General features: G+C 42.0%; 1 protein-coding gene across 3 annotated transcripts in view; it reads left to right on the plus strand.

Annotated features, from left to right (window-relative positions):
• LOC132394258 (zinc finger protein 420-like) overlaps positions 1-24157 on the plus strand; it is a 104522-nt gene that overhangs the window by 20135 nt on the left and 60230 nt on the right. The window contains exons 2-3 of one of the 3 annotated variants that reach the window (XR_009512243.1): positions 12662-12784; positions 17087-17272. The gene's annotated coding sequence lies outside the window, so the exon portion shown is untranslated. Of the gene's footprint in view, positions 1-10340; positions 12785-17086; positions 17273-24157 lie in introns of all 3 variants that reach the window. The other 2 variants (XR_009512242.1, XR_009512244.1) reach the window with 2 other exon arrangements.

Below are 24157 nucleotides of genomic sequence, written 5' to 3' on the forward strand. Positions count from 1 at the left end.
ATGGCCCAATCGGGCTGATTCTAGGTTTTAATAAATCATTTAAACCTCACCAGTTTCACGTTCTTAAGACACACATCAGCAGGAAAGCCAGTGGCTGACAGCACACCGTACTCGGGCGCCTCTGTTAAGTCGTGATAAAAGGGCCGGATACCAATCCGTAATGGGAAGGTTATCAAGGACTGTCCCGAGTAGGACGGCGTCTTGCCGAGAACGGCATAGGTAGTGGAGAGGTTGGTTTTAATTTCAGGCTTAATGACTTTATTATACTTCTTCAAAACTTTATTTATTTTTCCTCATTTTAAAATGAAATTATCTGAGAATTACATCAGTAAAAAGACATGAATATATTTCACTGGAAACCGGGAGATATTTGGAGATGTCGGGGAAGCCTTCAGACCTGACAGGATGCGAAGCGGCTCGCAGGGCTACCTCTGGGAGTCGAGGATATTCTGTCTCATGAAAGCAGATAATCAAAGTTCAAGTCAGACGTCGTACTTTGTGGGCTTTGTGTAGTAGAAGAACGGAGATGCCAGCGAGCCGACCAAAATGTTAGTTGCTGCATGAAGAGCGAAGCACCAAAATGGCGAAGGGATACCGGACGTGGCCTTAAAGTAAGATCTTCCGAGACGGATTGGTGGGAAATCAAGATGCCGAGAGAAAGGTCAATATGAATTCGAAAGCAATGCCCGGACATAACGTTCCACAAATGCAGTAGATACTTGGTTGGATAGTTAGTTGGATAGTTGGTTGAAATTGAAGGAACAAAATAACGACTGGACGGTCATTGCAATTGACAATAAGACCATAAGACATGGGGAGAATTAGGCCATTTGGCCTATAGAGTCTCCTCCGCCATTTCATCATGGCTGATCCATTCCCCTGCTCAACCCCAATCCCGTGCCTTCCCCCGGCTGCTTTCATGCGCTTACCAATCAGGAAAAGCAACTCTTGTCTGAAATATACGTAAAGACCGGTCTTCCACAGCCACCCGTATCAACCAGTACCACAGATCACTACACTCTTGCTGAAGCAATTCCTCCTTATCTTCGTTCTGAAAGGACACCACTATAGTCTGAGCCTGTATCATAGTCTCATTTTCTCCACCATCAGGGAGGACCGATGGGATAATGTCATGTGTGTAGATTGCACTTGGCAGATAAGATGGTAGCTCAACTGAAGTATTCATTATCATGATACCTGTGAAGGTTGGCCATATTTTTATGTAATCTAATGACAATTATAACACAGCGAGAAACGGTATTACCCATTTATTTCACTGCATAACACTGCTCAGAGTCCGTTTGCACTGTCAGGATAGTACGTGAAGCAATATTTTTGCAACCTGTCTTCATGTAGTCCTCCTTAAGGGTCTCGACGTGAAACATCGAATATATTTTCTCTCCATAGATGCCGCCTGATCTACTGAGTTCTGCCAGCATTTATGTGTGTGGTATTTTCCTGACTGCACGTTTTGTAGGCATATTTAAATATTTCTGTCATACAGTTCTATGACCAATAGTATAACATGGTAATTTAAGATGAGGTTGAAAATACATTGACATATATTAATACATGGATCAAACTCCTCAAATATCTCCATCCAAAATGAAAACACAAGATTAACAGGAATTACATTCAGAATTTAAATTAACTGCCAAGATTTCCGTTTATCGTACAATAACAGAAAATATGCACTGGACAGCATTTGCAACTTGACCATCAAGACAGAATTAATTTGCGATGACCCGCAGATACCACAAAAATGTAACATTACCTTGAATACTGAGTGCTGCAAGCACTGGGTAGTAAATTCTGACGGAGTTGTAAATGGCAGAATATCCCATTTTCTACTGGTAGCAGTGATCACATGGACAAATTGTCCCAACTGCCTATATGCACTGATTCGAGGAGTTCTTATACAATAGTTATTGGTCACATTAGACAGAATCCACTGAATAGGCAAACAGTGTCAACTATCATTTTACTCCTTATATAATTAGCTTTCAGTTCTCACTGATACATTTGTTTGCATTCATGAATATTTAATGATTTCAAGAATTCCAACAAATCTGATCACCTGCAGAAATGCACAGCCACCCTTTATGACAATGAATACCATAGTTTTTCCACCCACAGGTTTGAGAATCCCTCCTCATCTCTGTTCAGAAGAAATGAACCTCTTCTCAGTAATACGTAGACCAAATGTTGATGCAGGTGCGCCATATATTTGTCTTTATCATAGGAAGGGAGGAGTTGAAATATCGTGTTATACTTGTGAAAATTATTCATTGGTTATCCTTTGGATCACCGTGTGCAGTTGTTGTCACAGGAAGAATGTAATGAAGCTGAAGATGCTACTTTAGAGTTTCACATGGATTTTGGCTGGTCTGGGACACTTAGGTTGCGAGGAAAGATTGGATGGGTGGAGACTGTTTTCGTCGGTGGTGAGCGGGCAGTGGGGAGGCCTGGTGGAATTTTATAACACATGAGAGGCAGAGATGGAGTAGAGAGTCAGCACGTTTTTCCTGGGTTACAAATGACTAATTCTAGAAGTTACGGCTTAAACTTACCTTAAAGAGGATGGATAAGTTTAAATCTGTGCAGGGTCAGATTATTTCTCTGAGTTGAGACTGATCAATGCACGTGCTGCCACGGGGAGTGGGGTAAGCTTTACGGTGGTGGCATTGAAAGATTTTCAGATAGGCACAAAAATATGTCGGGAGTGGAGAGACATGGATCACGTACAAGCATAAGAAATTTGGTTTAATTTGGCATTGTAATCAGCAAGGACATCGCAAAGCTAGGTGCTACTTATGTGCGATAATGTTTTGTGTTCACTGTGAGCAGTAATAGTGTCAGCTAGCTACAAATAAGACAGCAGGATGTACGGTTAGATAGAGAGAGGGAGAGAAAAAGAGTGAGAGTGTGAGAGAGAAAGAGAGAGAGAGGGGGTGGGATATGGAGGATTAAGTTGTCAGTTAAGAAGAAGGTCCTGTTCTATCTTGATCTCACGATTACTTCTTGTTCCATGTGAACGTGCACTATGAACTAGGAAGGAAGTTCAATGAAATACTTGGCTGAGGAGTTTGTGAAGTTGGATGGTTCTAGTTACATTGATCATTGGGATCTCTTTTGGGGCAAGTGAGACCGATGTAATGAAACTGGTTACTCCGTAGATTAAGTTAGTTGGTTGCCAGTAAAACTCGGAAAAGTGTGTGGCAAAGTGATGGGAAGCAGTGCTGCAGATCAGCAGATACCATTCACTGGATTGTAGAGGCAAGGTTAAGTATTGTTGAAAGGAAGTCCCATTGGGGCCAAGATAATGGTGGGACTGAAGTGCTGAAATATTGATTTACTTACCCCTCATTGCACTGTGAACTATCAGACCAACAAAGACCACAGTCAGCCCACTGTGGACAGTAGGCTTTATACTCGCCTATTTGAACACGAGGTGGGGAGATATCTGCACAAAACAGTTTAAGAACTGCCCAGAGTCGGCCTGACATAATTCCAGCAGTACACAATGGAGGTGGGCACATAGAAACAAAACACGTCTCTGCGGAAACGCAAAACACATAACGTCGATGTGGTGGGGACTATAACGTATCTCCTGTGTATAACAGATGGTCGTATGTTATCTATAAGGACAATGTCCTTCACTAATGGGGCACAGATACTCTACATAACTCAACACGCCGTGCAGTGAGAACTCCGACCTCCACGCACTCAGAACTCTACTCATTGTTCCAACAGAGTACAAACCCCGTAATCAGGGACAGAAATAAATAAAACACTGACACTAGACTGCAATTCATTGATACGAGCAATCACCTGCCTTCACTGAGTATCTTTCAGGATATACAGGAGACAGCTCATAGAGTGGAACCTCTTAACCACCTCAAATTCATAGAAAATGCATTTTTCATTAGTGTGATCACCTAAGGACTAACAAACATAACTGGTGAAAAATGGACAGAAACAGGCAGGCAGGGAAGGAGAACCTTCAGCAGATCTCATTCTGCTTACCTAGAAGTCTAGCTGAACTTTCACTTCACTTGTCTGCCTCTCGAGTCTGCCATGCTCAACACTTTCTCTCCATGTAATTGTCCAAAGATCTTTTAGGTGCTGTAACTACACGTGTCAGTATCCTCAGTCATCAACTTCCATATACACAGCAAATTGTGAATAACCTACCTCTCGCATTTCATTGGCATATGTACTCTGACTGTAAAACTACGATTTCTCATTTAGGAAACCACTATTCCTGGAAAAAGCTATTCATGCCTCAGTCGGTCCCTTGTCATGAGTTTATAAACCTCACTAAGGTGACTGCGTTTCATTGAATACAATGTCTTCGCCCATTCAGCCTCTCTTTCTCCCTTAAGCACTCTAGCCCTGGGTGTCCTCAAAGCTCATTTGTCTCATTCCAATTAAATTACTTCCTTCTGATGAATAAGTCAACTGGACCTCTGTGTGCAGTAGTACTGCTCACTGAATCTTTGCAAACGTGATGAAGTCCTGATGGTTTCTTCAAACGGAAATCAAGCCTGTCAGACCCATTGGAATTCTTTCAGCGTTGACATAGGACAGTCAGTTTGTGTGTATTTGTCACTTTGTTTACTTAGCATTTTAGGAAATCTTTGCGATGCTGCTGCACAAAAGGCTGGAATACATTGCAGGAAGGATAAGAGCATGCACATGAAAATGGTTAACTGGCAAGAGGCAAATCGTCAGAGAGAAGGGGGCTTTACAGATGGCTGCCAATGACCAGTGGAGTTCCACAGGGTTCATTTAAAAGAGTGCTAATTTTACGTTGTCTTGAACCGATTGACATATCAGATTTAATGGCTTTGAGCTAATGCTTGTGGACAATGCAGAAGTAGGTGCATGATTCATTTGGTAATGCTGAGGAAGTCTGCAGAAGTACCTGGGGAAACTGGGAGAATAGGCAAATAAGTTGCCAGTTCACAAAATTCGATGGAAGGAATCAAAATGAGAGTATTTTGGACATGGAGGGAATTTGGAAATTGGAGATGTAAAGGTTTGAGTAAATGCAAGTATGGGATTGATGATGTCTACTTTGCATGTTGAATCGTGAATAAGGCTGGAAACCAATGTTATCATTTATACGATATAAAGGAAAATATAATGTTCAGACTTAAGTGAAGTTATTGTTACGACCACATTTGGAGTAGTCTGAACAGTTTTGATAATCACTTCGAACATAGAACATAGACCAGCAGGAGACGGTCTAGGAAATTCTGCACACGATGCTGTGGCGATGCAATATCCTTCCCAGTGCAATTACTCTGACAGCAATATATGAGCGTCTGAGACTAAATGTAAATATCTCTCCCAATCTCACTCCATTCCGTGGTCCGTATTTCAAGAACCTAATGTTTAAAATTCAATTAAATCTTCAGATAAGATGTTTTCTTATATGGAGAGTGGATGATATCAGCAACGTGATGCCAGTGGAGGTGGCTTAATCAGATACCACAGACCGTGCAAGCAGGAGCTCGAATGACTTTTAGAATCAGAGAGGACAGGAAAATTGGTAATTGGGAAGGGCAAATTATGTGGCTATAAGTCTAGAACTTGCAGGTGTGAATTCAGATGATGTTTTTTTAAGGGAAATATACCATGGACATGTGGTCAATGTTTAAGGATCTTTTGCAGGATGTTAGGGATAAAGCTGTCCTGGTAGGAAGATAAAGAATGGTAGGGTGAAGGAACCATGGTTGAAAGTGAGGTGGAAAATCCAGTCAGCTGGAAGAAGGCAGCATACATGAGGTTTAGGAAGCAAGGATCAGATAGGTCTATTAAGGAATATAGGGTATCAAGAAAGGAGCTTAAGAAGGGGCTGAGGAGAGCAAGAAGGGGGATTAAGAAGGCCTTGGCGAGTAGGGTAAAGGAAAACCCCAAGGCATTCTTCAATTATGTGAAGAACAAATGGATGGCAGGAGTGAAGGTAGGATCGATTAGAGATGAAGGTGGGAAAATGTGTCTGGAGACTGTGGAAGTGAACAAGGTCCTCAATGAATACTTCTCTTCAGTATTCATTCATGAGAGGGAACTTGATGACAGTGAGGACAATAGAAGTGAGGCTGATGTTCTGGAGGATGTTGATATTAATGGAGTGGAGGTGTTGGAGTTGTTAAAATACATTAGGATCGATGTCCCCGGGGCCTGACGGAATATTCCCCAGGCTGGTCCACGAGGCGAGGGGAGAGATTGTTGAGCTTCTGGCTAGGATCTTTCTGTCCTCATTGTCCACGGGAATGGTACTGGAGGATTGGAGGGAGGCGAATATTGTCCCCTTGTTCAAAAAAAGTAGCAGGGATAGTCCAGGTGATTATAGAGCCTTACGTCTGGGGTGGAAAGCTGTTGAAAAAGCTTCTTTGAGATAGGATCGATGGGATTTGGAGAATCATGGTCTGATCAGGGACAGTCAGCATGACTTTGTGAAGGGCAGATCGTGTCTAACAAGCCTGATAAAGTCCTTTGAGGAGGTAACCAGTTATACAGATGAGGGTAGTACAGTGGATGTGATCTACATGCATTTTAGTAAGGCATTTGATAAGGTTCCACACGATAGGCTTATTCAGAAAGTCAAAAGGCATGAGATCCAGGGAAGTTTGGCCTGGTGGATTCAGAATTGGCTTGCCTGAAGAAAGCAGAGTGTCGTGGTGGAAGGGAGTACATTTGGTTTGGAATGTTGTGACTAGTGCTGTCCCACAGGATTAGTTCTGGGACCTCTAATTTTTGTGATTTTTATTAACGACTTGGATGTGGGGGTAGATGTGTGGGTCAGCAAGTGTGCAGACGACACAAAGGTTGGTGGTATTTTGGATAGTGAAGAGGAACATTCAACCCGGAGAAGTGTGAGGTGGTACACTTTGGAAGGACAAACTCCAAGGCAGAGTACAAAGTAAAAAGCAGGATACTTGAAAGTGTGGAGGAGCAAAGTGATATGAGATTCCACATGTCCACAGATTCCTGAAAGTTGCCTCACAGGTAGATAGGGTAATTAAGAAAGCTTATGGAGTGTTAGCTTTCATAAGTCCAGGGATAGAGTTTAAGTGTCGCGGGGTAATGTTGCAGGAGTAGGCCATACTTGGAGCACTGTGTACATTCTGGTCGCCTCACTATAGGAAGGATGTGGAAGCATTGGAAAGAGTACAGAGGAGATTTACCAGGATGCTGCTGGGTTTAGTGAGTATGCATTATGATCAGAGATTAAGGAAGCTAGGGCTTTACTCTTTGGCGAGAAGGAGGATGAGAGGAGACATGATAGATATATACAAAATATTAAGATGAATAGGTAGAGTGGACAGGCAGCACCTCTTTCCCAGGGCACCACTGCTCAATAGAAGGACATGGCTTTAAGGTAAGGGGTGTGAAGTTCAAGGGGGATATTAGTGGAAGATATTTTACTCAGAGAATGGTTGGTGCGTGGAATGCACTGCCTGAGTCAGTGGTGGAGGCAGATACACTAGTGAAATTTAAGAGACTGCTAGACAGAAATATGGGGAATTTAAGGTGGGGGTTTATATGGGAGGCAGGGTTTAAGGGTCGGTAGAACATTGTGCGCCGAAGGGCCTGTACTGTGCTGTACTGTTCTATGTTCTATGTTCTAATATTACTTTGTGAGATATGCGAGGTTAAGTAAAATTGTGATTCCTTTAAAATATTGGTCTACAACATCAGGAGATTAAGACTGTTAATGGAAATGAGGACAATACTTTTGTGGATATTTAAGACTCCCCAGGATGCCTAATATTAAAAGTTGTTTTTTTTTTTACTATCGCGATCACTCTGCCATGCAATTGAAATGTTGCTTTATAGTTTTGTTTCATATCTCAGTAAAATTCTTGCAGCTGGTGCTTGTGAATACTTGCACTAACTCCCGTTATTCATTAGAAAATGCACATGACAATGGAGTCTTATTGAAACTACAAAAGTTTCTCATCTTTCAGGAACTCAGGATTTTTTTTTCTGTTATTCCTTGCCTACTGGTATGGCTATTATGAAATGTACGGCTCATATCAATGGGAATGATGAAATAACTAACAACAGCTACAGTAGAACTTCATTATACGTGAATGCACCTCCGTGTTACCAGCCAACCGATTCTATTTAAACTCTAATGATGAACTAAGTACTTGTTATTGCACATGCATTTTTATCTAAATGCAGAATCTAATCCAAGTTGTAGAAATGAAGCCATAAGTATTGCTGAACTTTTGTTCTTTGGTCGAGAATCCCTATGAAGACCTCAAGAAATAATGGGCCACAAGGGAAATGGAGCTTCTAGATCGGGTGTCTTGTAATTAAAGGAACCCTTAGAAAGCAGTGATCACAATATGAGTGAATTCACCCTGCACCTTATCATATATATCAGAATTTCAGTGGAGTGAAGGGAACTAAAGAGGCCAGAATTGATTGGACGGGGATACTAAAATGGATGATGGGTCAACATCAATGGCTGCTACTTCTGTAGGAAATTTGAGAAGTTCAGGAAAGATAAAATTCAAAATATAAACAAGTCTCTTAATGAGAGTATCACACAACAGTGACTGATAAGGAAAGTTTGAGCAAAAGAGAGGGCATATAGCAAAAAAAAGCGGGAAGGTAAAGAATAGGGAAGCGTTTCAAAGCCAACCGAAGTCAAATAAAATGCCACAAGGAGAGAAAAGATGAAATACGAAGCTTCACTTGTCAATAACATAACAGAGGATAGAAAACTGTTTTGCTGATGAATATAAAGGATAAAGGGGAGAAGGGAGTGCATATTGGGCCGTTGGAGCATGAAAGTGGAGAGGTAGTTACGGGGAATGAAGAAATGGCAGTTCAACGCAGAGACCGGAAGAATGTAAATATACATCAATCAGCTGGACCAGGTTGACTACACTAAAGTTTCCTGAAAGGTAAATGAAGAGATTGTGGAGGCATTAATTCAAGAATCACTGGGTTGTGGAATGGCTCCAGAGGATAGGACATTTATAAATATCACCCCACAATTTTAGGAGGAAAGAAGGGAGATGAAAGGATCCTACAGGTCAGGTACCCATTCTTCTGTCCTTGGAAAGATGTAGTAGTCCATTACTACAGATGAAGTTTTGGTGTATTTGGCAGCACGAGGTAAAATAGTCCAAAGCCAGCATGGGAACATCTAGCTTGTCAAATCTTCTGGAATTCTTCATGGGAGTGCCAGACATTGGCTAAAAGGTGGCTAAAAGGCTAAAAGTTTGAAATTGGCGTCCGCTCTGTGTAAGTTTTCAGGGCAAGTTTCTGTTAAGTTTCCCTTACTTCGGAGTGTGTTAGCGGTACTTAGGTTAATTCAAATGGTCCTTGTGTGTGCTTCATCCTGAATGCTGGAACCCTGCAACTCCCTGAGTCTCCCAGGGAACTTCACATGTGTGATTTAATCCAGATGCAGCTCCTTGAAGAATCTGGAGAAGCGGTTTGATGATCTTTGGCTTCTACGAGAAGCTGAGGAGATGATCGATCAGAGTTACTGGGAAGTAATCACCCCTAAGTTGCAGGAGGCGGGTTGCTGGGTGACTGCTCGGAAAAAAGGATTGGGAAGATGAAGGGCAGTTAGCGCAGAACACCTTTGTGGCTATCTCCATCAAAAATGAGAAAAACAAAACATTGAAAACATATAAAACCTGCAGCACAATACAGGCCATTTGCCCCACAAAGCTGTGCCGAATATGTCCTTAATTGAGAAATTACCTAAGGTTGCACATAACCCTCTATTTCTCTGAGCTCCATGTACCTTTTCAGGAGTCTCTTAAAAGACCCTATAGTACCCGTCTCCACCACCATCGCCGGTTGCGCATTCCATGCACTCACCACTCTCTACGTAAAAAAAAAAACTTATCCCTGATATCTCCTATGGTGTGCACATCCTTCCTATAGTGAGGCGTCCAGAACTGAGCACAGTACTCCATGTGGGGTCTGACTATATAGCTGCAACATTACCTCCTGGCTCCTAAACTCAATCCCATGATTGATGAAGGCCATTGCACCGTATGCTTCTTAACCACAAACTCACACTGCGCAGCAGCCTTGATCCTATGGTCTTGGACCCCAAGACCACTCTGATCCCCCCCACACTGCTAAGAGTCTATTCATTAATATGATATTCTTTCATCATATTTCACCTACCAAAATGAATCACCTCACACTTAACTGAGTTGAACTCCATCTGCCACTTCTAGTCCATTTTAGATCCCATCAATGCCCCGCAGTAACCTCTGACAGCCCTCTACACCTCCAACCCTTGTGTCATCAGCAAATTTACTAACTCATCCCTCCTCTTCTTCTTTCAGGTGATTTATAAAAATCATGAAGTATAGGGGTCCATGAACAGATCCCTGAGGCTCATCTCTGGTGACAGACATCCATGCAGAATATGACCCGTGTAAAATCACTCTTTACCTTCTAGTGGACAAGCCAGTTCTGGATCCACAAAGCAGATCTTTGACCGCTTGGATCCCGTGCCTGCTTACTTTCTCCATAAGCCTTGCTTGGGCTACCTTATCAACTGACTTGCTGAAATCTATATACACAGCATCTTCCTTCATCAATGTGTTCAGTTACATCCTCAAAAAATTCAATCAGGCTCATTAGGCAGGACCTTCCTTTCAGAATGCCATGCTGACTACTCCTAATCATATTATGCCTCTCCAAATGTTCTTAAATCCTGTCCCTCAGAATCTTCTCCATGACCAACCACTGAAGGAAGACTCATTGGTTTATAATTTCCTGGGCTATCTCAACTCCAGTTTTTGAATGATGGAACAACATCCGCAACCCTACAATCCTCCGAAACTTCTCCTGTCCTCATTGATGATGCCATGATCATCGCCAGAAGCTCAGAAATCAACTCCCTCACCTCCCACAGTCGTCTGGAGAACATCTCGTCCGGTCCCAGTGACATATCCAACTTGATGCTTTCCAAAAGCTCCAGCACATCCTCTTTCTTAATATCTATATGCTCAAGCCTTTCAGTCAGCTCTAAGACATCTCTACAATCGCCAAGGTCCTTTTCCGTAGTGGCTACTGAAGCAAACTACTCATTAAGTTCTTTTGCTATCTCCTCCGGTTCCATACAAACTTTTCTACTGTCATACCTGATTTGTCCTATTCGCTCACCTCTTATCCTCTTGCTCTTATCATTCTTGTAGAAAGCCTTGGGGGTTTCCTTAATCCTGTCCAGCAAGTCCTCTTCATGGCTCCTTCTGGCTCTCTTATTTTCTTTCTTGAGCTCCTTCCTGCTAGCCATATCATCGTCCAGTTCTCCATCATTACTTAGTTTTTTTTTTAACCTTTCGTAAGCTCTTATTTTCTTCTTGGCTCATTTTAAAATGGCTTTTGTACACCTCAGTACCTGCACTCTATCATCCTTTACATTGGATTTCCTCATTGGAACGTACCTATGCATAACTCCACGTAAATATCCCCGGGACATTTGCCACATTTTTTTCATACATATCCCTGAGAACATCTTTTTCCAATTTATGCTTCCAAGTTCCAGCCTGATAGAATCATATTTCCCCTTACTCCAAGTGAATTCTTCCCAAACTTGTCTGTTCCTGTTCCTTTCCAATGCTATGGTAAAGGAGATAGAGTCGTGATCACTATTTCTGAAATGCTCTCCCCGTGAGAGATCTGACATCTGATTAGGTTCATTTCCCAATACCAGATCAAGTACTGCCTCTCATTTTGTTGGCTTATCTACATATTGGGTCAGGAAAACTTCTTTAACACACTTAGTAAACTCCATCCCATCTAAACCCCTCTCTCCAGGGACATGCCAATCGATATTTGGGAAATTAAGATCTCCCACCATGACAACCCTGTTATTACGACACCTTCCCAGACTCTGTCTCCTTATTTGCTTCTCGTTGTCCCTGTTACCATTGGGTGGTCTATAAAAAATACCCAGCCCTTCCTGTTCCTAACTTCCAACCACTTAGACTCCGTAGACAATCTTTCTATGTCCTTTTCCTGTCATACAGCCGTGACACTACCTCTGATCAACAGTGTCACACCCCACCTGTTTTTTCTCCCTTCCTATCCTTTCTGAAACATCTAAAGCCCGGCACTCGAAGTAACCGTTCTTGCTCCTGAGCCATCCAAGTCTCTGTAATGGCCACAACATCATAGTTCCAAGTAATAATCCACACCCTATGCGCATCCGCTTTGTATGGAATACTCCTTGCATGGGTCTGAACGTGTCCCTTCTCGATCTACTTCCTTTCCACCCTCTCGCACTGTCTCCAAACTTCCTCTATTTGTGAGCCTACTGCCTCTTCATCCAACTCTTCAATTTGGTTCCCAACCCCAGCAATCTTCGTTTAAACTCTCCTCAATACCTTTAGCAAACCTCCCCGCCAGAATACTGTTCCTCCTGGGATTCAAGTGCAACCTGTCTTTTTTTACAAGTCACCCATGCCTCAAAAGAGGTCCCAATGATCCAGAAATCAGAATCCTTGACCCTTGCGACAATCCCTCAGCCACACATTTATCCTCAAACTCATCCTATCTCTGTAATAACAGTCACGTGCACAGGCAGTAATACTGAGATGACCGCCTTTGCTGTTCTGCTTCTCACCTTCCTTCCTAATTCCCTGTTGTCTGCTTTTAGGACCTTCTCCTTTTCCCTGCCTATGTCGTTGGTACCAATATGTACCACAACCTCTGGCTGTTCTCCTTCCTACTTCAGAATACCTTGGACGCAATCAGAAGCATCGCGGACCCTATGTCATAAGTATGTTGTTTTGTATACTGTTGTGTGTGATTACCTCCCAGGTTATTGGCACTGAGCATAGTTCCGTGGTGTAGGAGGGAAAGATGGAGAAGAAGGGAGCGGTAGATATAGGGGACTCAATAGTCAGAGCAGCAGACAGGAGATAATCTGGATGTGAATGTATCACCCGAATGGTATGTGGCCTTCCAGGTGCTATGTCAAGGAGGTCGCGGTCGTGACTGCAGCATTTTCCTGTACAGTAGCACCCAGATATCCTTGTAAATGTTGATACCAAAGACGTTACTGGGAAATGCAAAGTCTTGAAGAGAGAAATTAGAGAGCTCGGCAGTAAACTAAGAAGCAGTAAGCCTGGATAGTGATTTCTGGACTGCTACCTATGCAAGGCGCCAGTACAAGTAAAAACTGGATTATTTAACAGGCAACTTCATGGCTGAGAACTCAGCGCAGGGGAAATGGTTTAAGCTTCTTCGATAATTGGGATCTTTTCTGGGGGAGTTCTGACCTGTGCAAAAGGAACGAGTTGCAAATGAACGTGAGGGGTCCAATATTCTCACGTGCAGATTCATGAGAGTTGTTGGGGAATGCTTAAGCTAATTTGGCAGCGTGATGGGAACCACAGAGAAGGATCTTAGCTATCCTAAGATAGCTAAATGTGGCTATCTAACAGTTAGATAGCTAACTGACGTTGAAAAAGCAAAGATAGCGTGCAGTCAGAATGTAAGAAAGAGCGGGCAGCTGACAGGATCAAACTGCAGTCGGCAGGGTGAATGTCAATGTATAGAGATACAGAATCAAAATGGGTTGCAAATACACAGCTGTGAGTGTTATATTTCAGTACATGGTGTGTAAAAAATAAGGTCTATGATCTTGTTGCAGGCTTGCAGATTGCTGGGTACGATATTGTGGTCATCACTAAATCATAGCCGAAGCATGGTTGTTGTTCTGAGCAGCATGCCCAAGACTTCAAATTGTATCAGAGTAATAGGAAGATAGACAGGTGGATATGCTGGTAAAAAAATGGAATCAAATAACTAGAAAGGTGCGACAAAGGATTAGAAGATGTTGAATCCTTGTGGGTTGAGTTATGAAACTGCACAATTATAAGTACCTTGATGGCAGTTATACAAAGGTCTCCAAATTGTCGCTGGGATCTGAGCTACCGATTCCAATGGGAAAAAAGGCGTGTCAAAAGGGCAATGTTGTGATATTCATTGGGAATTTTAACATGTAGGTAGATTAGGAAAACCAATTGGTCATGGATCTCAGGAGAGTGAATTTGTGAAATGCTTGTAAGGTGGCAGTTTACTACTACAGGATCTTTATACTGGGTTGAGTGTTTTTCAATAAACCAGAGACAATTGAGGAACTTATGTTAAAGGGCTACTTTGGAGACAGTGATAACAATATAATTTCAAGTTCAACTTGAAATTTGATAGGGTGAAAGTAAACTCTGTTGTGGCAGTATTTCAGTGGATAAAGGAAATTATGACATATTAGTGGGCCAAAGTAAATTGGAAGAGGAATGTATCATGGATGATGGAAATGCAGAAGTCATATTGAGCTTCTAATGCAGTGCGTAAGGTGCAGGATAGAAACCTCCGAAACATAGACAATCCACAGCACAATACAGACCCTTCAGCCCACAAAGCTGCACGAACATTTTCTTACCTTAAAACTACCAAGGCTTACCCATAGTCCTGTATTTTTCTATTCTCCATGTATCCGTCTGGGAGCCTCTAAAAAGACCCTATCGTTTCCGCCTCCTCAACCACCGCCGGCAGCCCATTCCAAGCACTCACAATTCTCTGCATAAAAGAAAAAAATCTCACCACTGATATCTCTGTACCTACTTCCAAGCACCTGAAAACTATTTCCTCTTGTGCTAGCCATTTCAGCCCTGGGAAAATGTCTCTGACTATCCACACGATCAATGCCTCTCATTATCTTGAACACCTCTTTCAGGTAACCTCTCATTCTTCGTCGCTCCAAGGAGGAAAGGCCAAGTTTGCTCAACCCAAGTTGAATGAACTCGGCATGCCTCCCCCCCACCCCCCAAACCCGGCAACAGGATAGAAGTATTCCAAAAACAAAGAAATACTCAAATGGTAAAATAGGACAACCGTGGTTTTCAAGGATGTCAAAGCTAAGGTAAAAACAAAATAAAGTGTGTGCATCAAATAGTAAAATAGCGAGATGATAGTGGATTTGGAAATTTTTAAAAAACAGCAAAAATAACAAAAATCATTCACAGGGGAAATATGAAATATGGAAAATGCTAGGAAACTATATAGGTGGATAGAAAATGTTTCATCTATTTAAAAACTATTAAAAGGGAAGTGAGAGAGAATAAAAATCAGATCGGAGAATTACAACGGGGGGAAGGAGGTGACGAATGAACTAAATGTACATTTTGCAACACTTTTCAATAAGGAAAACGCTGACAGCGTCCCAAGTGTTCAAGTGAAGATGAATGAGTGCAGTTACTTTAGCGAGGGAGAAGGCGTTCAAAAATCTGTATGATTCAAAGCTACATGATACAGATGGACCAGATGAACTGCAGATTAGGGTACCCAAAGAGGTTGCGGTGGAAATTGTGGAAGCATGATCTTCCAAGAAACATTGGTTATGGCGGGTTTCTGGAGAACTGGCACATTGCACATGTCACTCCACTCTAGGGAAGGGCGGTGGCAGCAGAAAGAAAATTATAGACCGACTTGACTGAACTCAACCGACAGGATGATTTTGGAGTCAGTTGTCAAGTATGGGGGTATAAGTTATTTGGTGACATAAGACAAGATTGAACACAATTGGCATGGTTTCCTTCAGCGTAAAACTTGTATGACCAAGCTGTTGGAATTGATAGAGGAGATTACAAGTAGGGTGCATACAGAGGAAGTGGTATTTGTATTTTCAGAGGTATGCCACACAACGGACTGCTTACTGCCTGAAGAACACGTGGTATTCCAGGAAAGTAGCTTGCATGATTAGATCAATGGCTGATCGGTAGGAGGCAGCGAGTGGGAATTAATTGATCGCTTTCTGTTTGGGTGCAGTGATTAGTGATATTCCACAGGTGTCAATGTTGGAACCGCTTCAGTATATCAATGATTTGGATATGCAATAAATGCATTTGTTGCCAAGTTGGCAGATGATGTGAGTATTGGTGGAGCTGGTGTTGAGGAAACTGGAAGGCTGTAGAAAGACTTGGGCAGTTTATAAGAATGGGCAAGAATGTAGAAAATGAAAAACCACATTGGAAAATGCATGACTATGCACTTCGGTAGTAGGAATAAATGTGCAGACTGTTTTGTAATGGGGAGAAATCCAACTCTCTTAAATGCAAAGGGACTTTTGACTCCACATGCAAGTATAGAGTGAGGAAGGCAAGCTTAATGTTAAAATTCATTGCAAGAGGTCTAAAATATGAGAGCATAGATGTAAGATTGAGGTTTTTTAAGTCACTGTGGAGGTTTCTCCATGAGGATTGTGAACAGTTGTGGGATCCTTATCTGTGAAAGGATGTGCTGGCATTGGAGAAGGCATAGGGAGGCAACAGACAGGTGAAGAAAGGAGAGCAGCAATGACGGAATCCAGCATGGGAAATGAAAAAAGGGAGGAAGAGATGAGAAAAAATCACTGGTTTGTAAACATCAATGTTAATGCCGTCAGGGTGAAGACTACTGAGACATAATATGAGTTGTTGCTCCTCAAACCAGAGAATTGCCTCATCATGTCATTAGACGAGGAAACTCTTTGACCGCATTATTTTGTACTATTGGAGGGGTAGTCTTTATCTTGAAGACACATGATTGCAAGTTTTGGTTTTTCATTCTCTTATAGCTAGGAGGGCGCTTTGGAAGGATGCTGCTCTGCTTAAACATGCTCAATAGTTATGGGATGTTATGTCATGTTTAAATTTAGAAAAGATCCGATGTTCAGTTTTTGAATCTAGCCAAGACTTTTATATATTGTGGGGACCATTTTTTGAGTTATTTTTCAAAACCTTTGATTTGTTGTAAAAGTATAGATGTTGGCGAATAATATATTTTAATATATGATAAGGGTTTTTTCCCTTTTTCTTGCTTTTCCTAACAGCTCAGACTTTGGTAGGAGGTTAAATGATTTTTTTCCTGTATAATAAAACTATTATATTTTGATATTACAATTTAATTTAATTTTTATGAATACAGGGTTTTGTGATTGTATCTGTATTTTTAATACAATGTATTTGGTACTATTTCATTTTTTTTCTTTTGAGTTATAATATATATATCTTCTTGTACTCTGTATTCCTTTATGCAGAAGCTAGTAAAAATATTGAAACAGAGGAGAGGATCTATGTCGAGAATGACCAATGTAGAGATAACTGCATCGCGACCACCGGATATAGTAGATGACCCCGACAGAGTCATAAGAAGATAAATACATAGGAAATAGCAGCAGGAGTAAACAAACTGGCCCGTCGAATCTCTTCCACAACTGAATAAGGTAATGGGTGATTTGCCTTTGACTCATATCAACCTATCTGCCTTTTCCCCTACTATGCAGAAAAAAAAATCACGGGTGAAGTGTTACCTTACCTGGAAGGACTGTTTGGAAGCCTGAGGGAGAAGGTGAATGTGAATGGGCGGCTGTAGTTCTTCTTCCGCTTGGAGATGGAAAATTGTTAAGGACGAATTATCAATGAAATTACGGAGAGAGTGTTACCTGCAAAGAGTGGAGGGTGGTGAGTGGTTGGGAATAAAGGGAAACTTAGCTGCTGGCTGCTGGTGATGAGTGTGTTCCATAGGTGTCCCTGTTGTGACCAATACTTTTCACGTTGTACGTCAATGATTTGGATGAGGCAATTGATGTGTTTGTTGAAAATTCTGCAGACGATATGACAATATATGGAAGGAGAAATTGTTTGCAGGAAGTAGATAATCTGCTGGAGGATGTAGACAGAAGAGAAGCACGGGCAAAGAAATGGCAAGTGGTGTACAGTGTCGGGAAATGTATGGTCATGTAGTTTTGTGGAAGAAATGAAATGCTTGAGTATTTACAAAATACAGAGAAAATGCAATTAACTGAAGTGCAAAGCGACTTGGGAGTGTGGGCGATTCCTAAACATTAATTTGCCGGGTCAGTTTGTAATGCGAAACAAATGCGATGATAGCATTAATTTCATGAGGACTGGAATGTAAATTGAAGGATGTAATATTGAGACTTCATAAATCACTGGTGAGGCATCACTTGAAGTATTGTGAACAGTTTGGTGTCCGTTATCTCGGAAGGGATATGCTGAAACTGCTGAGGGCTCAAAGGAAGTTCCCGAAAATCAGTCCACAATTGATTTTTTGATTGGAGAAGGAGCGGGAGCCATTTTGATTTTTTCTTCTTCTCATCGGAGTTAAGAGAGGCGGAACTGTGTAGGCGTATGACATCGGTGCAGTGATGCGGGGAAGATTTAAAAAGGAAACAATCTTATACAGCAGGCCACGTCGCTTTGCGGGTGGCGGAGTGAGCCGAGAGCAGAGTGAAGTCTTAAGGGCTTGGGCTCAACGGGCTTAGGTGGAAGCGGGCGAGGCAATGTAGGTTTAGGTTTCAGTTTTTCCTGTTATTTGAGGAAAGGGGTAAGTATGAGTGTTCTTGGTGTCGGATGTGGGAGGTCCTGGAGTCTCCTAGCCTCCTGGATGTCTACATTTGCGCTAGGTGCGCCAAGCTGCAGCTCCTAAGGGACTGTTTTAGGGAACTGGAGCTGCAGCTCAATGATCTTCGTCTGGTCAGGGAGAGTGAGGAGTTGATAGAGAGGAGTTACAGGCAGGTGGTCACACCAGGGCCACGGGAGGCAGACAGGTGGGTCACGGTAAGGAGCGGGGAGGGGAAGAGTCAGGTACTAGAGAGTACCCCAGTGGCTGTACCCCTTGACAATAAGTACTCCAGTTTGAGTACTGTTGGGGAAGGCAGCCTACCTGGGGGAAGCAACAGTGGCCGTGTAGCTGGCATAGAGTCCGGCCCTGTAGCTTACAAGGGTAGGGAAAGAAGAGGAAGGCAGTAGTAATAGGGCACTTGATAGTTAGGTGGTAAGATAGGCGATTCTGTGGACGCAATCAGGAGACCAGGATGGTAGTTTGCCTCCCTGGTACCAGGGTCCGGGATGTTTCTGATTGCGTCCCAGATATCCTGAAGTAAGAGGGTGTGGAGCCAGAGGTCGTGGTACATATAGGTACCAATGACATAGGTAGGAAAAGGGTAAAGTCCCCGAAAGGAAAATATCGGAAGTTAGGAAGGAAGTTGAGAAGAAGGACTGCAAAGGTAGTAATCTCGGGATTACTGCCTGTACCACGCAGCAGTGATAGTAGGAATGGAATGAAGTTGAGGATAAATGCGTGGCTGAGGGATTGGAGCAGGGGACAAGGTTTCAAGTTTCTGGATCATTGGAAACATCTTTTGGGGCAGGTGTGATCTGTACAAAAAGGACAGGCTACACTTGAATCCTAGGAATACCAATATCCTGGCGGGGAGATTTGCTGAGTCTACTTGCGAGACTTTAAACTAGAATGGTTGGTGAATGGGAATCAATTTGAAGAGACCAGGAGAGAGGAGGTTAGTTCACAAATAGAGAAAGCTAGTAGACATTGTGTGAGGGAGGATAGGCAGGTGATAGACAAGGGGAGCACTGAGACCGAAGATGTAGTGGAGAAGGAAGAAAAAGATAATAAAGTTGTTTGCACCGTTAGGGATAAACAGAGAAGAAGAGGTGGGAGAGTTTGTTATGTGCATCTACTTTAATGCTAGGCGCATTTTAAAAAAGGTGGATGAGCTTAGAGCATGGATTGCTACCTGGAAAAATGATGTTGTTGCTATTAGTGAAATGTGGTTGCAGGAGGGGTGTGAGTGGCAACTAAATATCCTGGATTTCATTGCTTCAGATGTGTTAGAATCCAAGGAGCAAGAGGGAGAGGTGTTGCATTGCTTGTCCAAGAAAATATTACAGCGGTGCTTTGGCAGGATAGATTAGAGGGCTCATCTAGGGAGCCTATTTGGGTGGAATTGAGGATTGGGAAAGGTGTAGTAACACTTATAGGGGTGTATTATAGACCACCTAATGGGGAGCGAGAATTGGAGGAGCAAATTTGTAAGGAGATAGCAGATATTTGTAGTAAGCACAGGGTTGTGATTGTGGGAGATTTTAATTTTCCACACATAGACTGGGAAACCCATTCTGTAAAAGGGCTGGATGGTTTGGAGTTTGTAAAATGTGTGCAGGATAGTTTTTTGCAGCAATACATAGAGGTACCAACTAGAGAAGGGGCAGTGTTGGATCTCCTGTTAGGGAATGAGATAGGTCAGATGACGGAGGTATGTGTTGAGGAGCACTTCAGGTCCAGTGATTGCAATACCATTAGTTTCAATATAATTATGGAGAAGGATAGGTCTGGACCCAGGGTTAAGATTTTTGATTGGGGAAAGGCTAACTTTGAGAAGATGCGAAAGGATTTAAAAGGAGTGGATTGGAACTATTTATTTTATGGGAAGGATGTAACAGAGAAATGGTGGTAATTTAAAGGTAAAAATTTGAGGGTACAGAAACTTTATGTTCCTGTTAGATTGAAAGGAAAGGTTAAAAGTTTGAGAGAGCCATGGTTGTCAAGGGATATTGGAAACTTGGTTCGGAAAAAGAAAGAGATCTACAATAAATATCGGCAGCATGGAGTAAGTGAGGTGCTCGAGGAATATAAAGAATGTAAAAAGAATATTAAGAAATATAGAAAAGCTAAAAGAAGATATGAGGTTGCTTTGGCAAGTAAGTAGAAAATAAATCCAAAAGGTTTCTACAGTTATATTAATAGCAAAACGATAGTGAGGGATAAAATTGGTCCCTTAGAGAATCAGAGTGGACAGCTATGTGTGTAGCCAGAAGAGATGGGGGATTTTGAACAATTTCCTTTCTTCGGTATTCACTAAGGAGAAGGATACTGAATTGTGTAAGGTAAGGGAAACAAGTAGGGTAGTTATGGAAACTATGATGATGAAAGAAGAGGAAGTACTGGAGCTTTTAAAGAATATAAGAGTGGATAGGTCTCCAGGTCCTGGCAGGATATTCCCTAGGACCTTAAGGGAAGTTAGTGTAGAAATAGTAGGGCCTCTGACAAAAATATTTCAAATGTCATTAGAAACGGGGATGGTGCCGAAGGATTGGCATATTGCTCATGTGGTCCCATTGTTTAAAAAGGTTTCTAAGAGTAAACCTAGCAATTATCGGCCTGTAAGTTTGACGCCAGTGGAGGGTATACTAATGGAAAGTATTCTTAGAGATGGTATATGTAATTATCTGGATAGACAGGGTCTGATTAGGAACAGTCAACATGGATTTGTGCGTGGAAGGTCATGTTTGACAAATTTTATTGAATCTTTTGAAGAGGTTACTAGGAAAGTTGATGAGGGTAAAGCAGTGGATGTTGTCTATATGAACTTCAGTAAGGCCTTTGACAAGGTTCAGCACGGAAGGTTAGATAGGAAGGTTCAATCATTAGGTATTAATACTGAAGTAGTGAAATGGATTCAACATTGTCTGGAAGGGGGATGCCAGAGAGTTGTGGTGGATAACTGTCTATCAGGCTGGAGGCCGGTAACTAGTGGTGTGCCTCAGGGATCTGTACTGGGTCCAATGTTGCTCGTTATGTATGTTAATGATCTGAATGATGGGGTGATAAATTGGATTACTAAGTATGCGGATGGTTCTAAGATAGGTGGCGTTGTGGATACTGAAGTAGGTTTTCAGAGCTTGCAGAGAGATTTAACCCAGTTAGAAGAGTGGGCTGAAAGATGGCAGATAGAGTAATAAGTGTGAGGTGCTACATTTTGGTAGGAATAATCAAAATAAGTCCTACATGGTAAATGGTAGGGCATTGAGGAATGCAGTAGAGAAGAGTGATCTAGGAATAATGGTGCATCGTTCCCTGAATGTGGGATCTCATGTGGATAGGGTCGTGAATAAATTTTTGGTATGCTGGCCTTTATAAATCAGAGCATTGAGTATAGGAGCTGGGATGTAATGTTAAAATTGTACAAGGCATTGATAAGGTCGAATTTGGAGTATTGTGTACAGTTCTGGTCACCGAATTATAGGAAAGATTGCAACAAAATAGAGAGAGTACAGAGAAGATTTACTAGAATGTTACCTGGGTTTCAGCACCTACGTTGCAGAGAAAGGTTGAACAAGTTAGGTCTTTTTTCTTCGGAGCATAGCAGGTTGAGGGGGGACTTAACAGAGGTATTTCAAATAATGAGGGGGATAGATAGAGTTGACGTGGATAGGCTTTTTCCATTTAGAGTAGGGGAGATTCAAACAAGAGGACATGAGTTGAGAGTTAAAGGGCAATAGTTTAGAGGTAACACAAGGGCGAACTTCTTCATTCAGAGAAAGGTAGCTGTGTGGAACGAGCTTGCAGTAGAAGTGGTCGAGGCAGGTGTGATTTTGTCATAAAAAAAATTGGATAGGTATATGGACAGGAAAGGAATGGAGGGTTATGGGCTGAGGGTGCACTCGGTGAGAGTAAGCGTTCAGCACGGAATAGAAGGGCCGAGATGGCCTGTTTCCGTGCTGTAATTGTTATATGGTTATATGAATGGCTTCTCGTATGAATAGCCCTTGGTGTTCCTGGGGCTTCATTTCTGGAATCAGAAAAAAAGAGTGCTGATCCCACTGAAACCTATTGAATGTTGTAAGACCATGGCAGAGTGGATGTGGACAAGATGTTACCTTGAAAGGAGGATTTTAATTGGAGAAGCCACAGCTTCAGAATAGAGGGGCGAGCTTTACTGAATGGATTTGAGGATGAATTTCTTCAGTCAGAGAGTTCTATGCCACAGACAGCAGTGCAGGCTGTCGTTATTATATTTAAGACAGTGGTTGGTTGATAAATTCTTGATTTGTGAGGGGATGAATGGTAGGCTGGGACAGCAGTAAACTTTGGCTGAGAAGAGCAGTAGATCAGCTATAATGAAATAATGGAGCAGACTCAATGGCCAAAATCACCGAATGCTGCTCCCGTATTGTACGCTCTTATGGAAAAGTTCAGAGGAGTAGATTTAAAGCTTTTCTTAGCAAAACATTGCAGCAGAGGAGTAGCTCGCATTCACTTACATCAAAGGGGTCAGCATCACCAAAGTGCAAACACCAAATCCCAGCAGATCACTTCACATTCGTGACTGGTAAGTATAAAAGGATCCCTGCCCCTTCGACTTACCAGGAACAGACATGTTACTGTGACGGGTAGATCATCCAAAACATTTTACAGTTTGTGTAAACCACAGTATTGTGGTTACTGACCGATGCAGACAATCGGAGATTAAAGAAAATAAAACATGGGAAATTATAATTTTCGGATTTTGCATGCATTTATTGTTTATATATTTTAAAAAATTTTAATACCTTCTAATCAGCCATAGATGAAATTTTAGTGATATTGCAGTCAATTATTTTTCTGTGAAGACAATTATAAGCTAATCCCTGTTGCTGAATTCCCGCTGAACGGTTGCACATTGAGACCCAAAATAGCAGTCGCTTGTTGCTCAAAACAAATACTATTCCAAATAATCATTTTGAATTTGCAATAAGAAATAATTGATTTTTGCATTTTATTTGAATATTTTCCCCTTTGCTACAAACAGGTACTTCAGTCCATTTTTCAGCTTCTCCCTGAATTTTCTCTGTGTCAGTCCATAGATACACGTGTTAGTGCAAGTACTGAGATAAGACAACATGCAGGCACAGACCTGCAGGATATAGTTCGGTTTGCTCATATACCTGTCTGTATAGAAATAGTTTTCGACCTGCCAGTTCACAGAAAACACGACGTAGGGCATCCAGAATAATATAAAATTGGCTGAAAGAGCGAACAACAGAATCATCGATTTTCTGCGGTTTACCACCTCTGGATCATTACGATTTTCGTTGCTTTTACGAAGTACCTGGCGAACTCTATTTGTCGCTAAAATCCGATTGACGGTTGAAACATTGAAGAGCAGAATTAAAGAGTTTGGTAGTAACGGTGTTGTGATGCTGTCTAATACCTGGTTGGCTTTCCACAGGGGTGACGTGAAGTATTCAGCTACGGCGACACAACGCCATCGATCCACAGTAAAATAAAATGGAACGTTCTGGGCAAAACACGCTGCACTCACTGTTGCTACCACCACGGTCGCTGTTCTTTCGGTGCAATATCGGTTCCGCAGACTCTGACAGCAGATGGCGATGCACCGATCGAACGTGAAAGCAACCATCAACCAAACAGAACAGTCCCAGGTTGCGAGACTCAGGATCAGTAGCAGAGAGCACGCCGGATTTACGAGCAAGAAATTGTAAAATAGATAGATATAATTTATCCT

This window comes from Hypanus sabinus, chromosome 5 (assembly GCF_030144855.1).
Source record: "Hypanus sabinus isolate sHypSab1 chromosome 5, sHypSab1.hap1, whole genome shotgun sequence".
NCBI lineage: Eukaryota > Metazoa > Chordata > Chondrichthyes > Myliobatiformes > Dasyatidae > Hypanus > Hypanus sabinus.